Here is a 3,260-nt window from a genome sequence, read left to right as displayed (position 1 = left end):
GGCTGTTTGGCGACTCGTCGCCATTCTGGGAGCAGCTTGGCCTCGGCCTAGAGGCGAGTGTTCTTTGCTGTGTCTCCGACACAGACACAGCGACTGGACACGCCTTGCGGTAGGAGAGCGTGTCTGGCGAGCACAGCGGGCTCCAGCACTCTCCCTTGCCTCCCCTGCCCCTGCAAGCCTCTGCCTGCCAGGCCGGGCCAGGACTTCCCAGCCCCAGTCTACTCCTCCTCCTTGGTCACCGCCCTCGCTGGGCTCAATAGCCCCACGTGCCGCTTCTCCACCCAGTTTGAGAAGCCAAGGAAAGAAACAAGGAAAAATGTCGCCATGAAGGCTGAGAATCGCTGCCGCCGCCGGCCCTGAACACCAGGAGCCTGGGTCCCCGACGCGCCCATTCCGACCGCCGTCGCCGCGGAGGCCTCAACTGATGCTGCAGAGCTCCCCCAGCGCCGCCACCACCACCTCTGACATGGACAAGAACAGAGGCTCCAATAGCTCTTCCGCCTCTTCTGGCAGCAGCAAAGGACAACAGCTCCTCCTCGGAGGGGCCCGCCGACGAGTCTAAACCCAAGAGCGATGGAAAGAGTTCAAGTGGATCCAAGCGTTATAATCGCAAGCGTTAACCTTCCTACCCCAAAAATGAAAATTTTAGCAACCCGTCCCATCGCTCCAATTCACAGAAAAGCAAAACTTTTAATAAGATGCCTTTTTAAAGGGGCGGCGGCAGCAGCAAACTCTTTAGCTCTCCTTTTAATGGTGAAAGACGAGATGAGATGGCAGAGGCTCAAAGGGCAGAGTTTAGCCCTGCCCAGTTCTCTGGTCCTAAGAAGATCAACCTGAATCACTTGTTGAATTTAACTTTTTAACCCCGTGGCCAGACGGGTCACTTCGAAGGCAGTGGACATGGAGGCGGGGAAAAAGGAACAAGTGGGGACATAAGCCTTTTAACAAGGAATTCTTTTTACAGGCCAACTGCCAATTTGTGGTGTCTGAAGCCCAAGATTACACAGCTCCATTTGCTGATCCTGATACCTTAGTCAACTGGGACTTAGTGGAACAAGTGCACCTCTGTAGCCATGAAGTGCCATCTTGCCCAATATGCCTCTCTCTACCTACTGTAGCCACGATAACCCGTTGTGGACACATCTTCTGCTGGGCATGCATCCTGCACTATCTTTCACTGAGTGGGAATACCTGGAGTAAGTGTCCCATCTGTTACATTTCTTTGCATAAGAAGGATCTCTCAAGAGTGTCGTTGCCACAGAATCTTGTCAGTATGTTGTTGGTGATACCACTACAATTCAACTGATGAAAAGGGAGAAAGGAGTGTTGGTACCCTTGCCGGAATCTAAGTGCATGAATGTAGATCACCCTATTCATCTAAGAGATGAACAGCATAGCCAGTACTCCAAGTTACTGTTGGTATCTAAGGAGCAGGTGCTGCACCAGATAGCTCTGGAAGAGAAAGTAACACTGGAGCATCAACTGGCAGAGGAGACACACACTCCCAAGTCCTGCTTTATTGAGGCAACTGTCCAGGAACTCAAGGCTCTGGAAGAGGCTCTGTCAGTATTGACTGAAAGCAGAGGGAAAGTCACTGGTGTTGTGGCTGCTCTGGAACAACTGGTGCTGATGGCTCCCTTGGTGAAGGAGTCTGTTTTTGAAACCAGAAAGGGCGTGCTAGAGTATCTGTCTGCTTTTGATGAAGGAACAACAAAAGTTTGTTCTCTGGACTCTCCTCATCCTCTTGCTCTCCCTCTGGTAGAGGAAGAGGAAGCAGCATCTGAGGGGTTGTTGGAGGCCTTTGATGACTTGGAATTAGCTGCTGAAAATCTTGGGGAGGGGACCATTTGTATTGAGTCCAGCCAGCAGGAACCCATCACCAAGCCAGGCTTTACACACCTGAGCAATTCTCCTTGTTACTACTTTTACCAAGCGGAGGATGGGTAGCACATGTTCCTGCACCCTGTGAATGTATGCTGTCTTGTGCTACAGTACAGTAGCCTGGAGCAGAGCCCAGAGATGATATCAGTGACTGTGGTGGAGATTGCTGGTTACTCCATGTCTGAGGATGTTCAACAGCATCATAGATATCTCTCTCACTTGCCTCTCACCTGTGAGTTCAGCATCTGTGAACTGGCTCTTCAGCCTCCTGTGGTCTCTAAGGAAACGCTAGAGATGTTTTCAGATGACATTGAGAAGTGGAAGCATCAACGCCAGAAGAAGTCTTGGGAGGAACACCACTGAGAGCTAGGACTGAAATGAAGGAGAATAAGAAACAGGGCAAGTATCCAGAAGTCCACATTCCCCTAAAGAATCTACAGCAGTTTCCTGCCTTCAATTCCTATACCTGCTCCTCTGATTCTGCTTTGGGTCCTACCAGCATCCAGGGCCCTGGGGCCCTCTCCCTTTCTCCTCTTAGCAGAAGTCCAGGTTCCCATGCAGACTTTCTGCTGACTCCTCTGTCACCCACTGCCAGTCAGGGCAGTCCATTTTGTGTTGGGAGTCTGAAAGAAGATTCTCCCTTTCTTTATTTGCCCAGATGCTGAGAGCTGGAAAAGTAAAAGCAGGTGTGTGACCCAAAACTGTTCCAAAGAAAGATGAAAACAGCTTAATTCCTCCTGCCCCTGTGAACAGCAATGAGGAGAGTGATAACTTTGACCATGTTCTTGTGCCCAGTTTCCAAAATTCCTTCAGCCAAGCTATTGAAGCAGCCTTCATGAAACTGGACACACCAGCTACTTCAGATCTCCTTTCTGAAGAGAAAGGATGGAAGAAAAGGAATAAAACGGAAAAAGAAGCTCCTGTTCAGCACCTCAGTTGTCCATACCAAGTGACACTACTAGCCCAGGCTACATTCTTCATCTGGTTTTCTTTTTTCTGTGCTTTTGTTTTGCTGCTGTGGTTTTTAAAGTATTTTGACTTTAAACTTATTAGTTTGGGCTTGGGGGAGGGGGTTTTCACAATTTGAGGGGGAGTCAAAAAATTTTAAATATGTGTATTTTTCTGTCTTTACACCATAATTAAGTATTGACACTCACAAGAATAAAAAAGAATTAATATTGTCAAAATGGCCATACTACTGAAAGTGCTGTACAGATTTAGTGCAATTCCTGTTAAAATTTTAATGGCATTTGTCATACAAATAGAAAAAGCAGTCATGAAATTCATTTGGAAAAATAAGAGACCCACAATTACCAAAGGAATTCTTAGGGAGAAAAGTGACACCGGAGGCCTTACAATACCAGACCTTAAATTAAATT

General features: G+C 48.1%; 1 pseudogene across 1 annotated transcript; it reads left to right on the top strand.

Annotated features, from left to right (window-relative positions):
• The first annotated feature begins 424 nt into the window (after positions 1-424).
• Positions 425-2,903, top strand: LOC306651408 (E3 ubiquitin-protein ligase RNF10-like; annotated as a pseudogene). The gene has a single exon. The product of its transcript is annotated as an E3 ubiquitin-protein ligase RNF10-like (transcript).
• The last annotated feature ends 357 nt before the right edge of the window (positions 2,904-3,260 follow it).

Source organism: Sciurus vulgaris (genome assembly GCF_902686455.1).
Source record: "Sciurus vulgaris genome assembly, chromosome: X".
Lineage (NCBI taxonomy): Eukaryota > Metazoa > Chordata > Mammalia > Rodentia > Sciuridae > Sciurus > Sciurus vulgaris.
The sequence above is the reverse complement of the archived record's forward strand: the minus strand, read 5'-3'. Positions and strand labels throughout refer to the sequence as shown.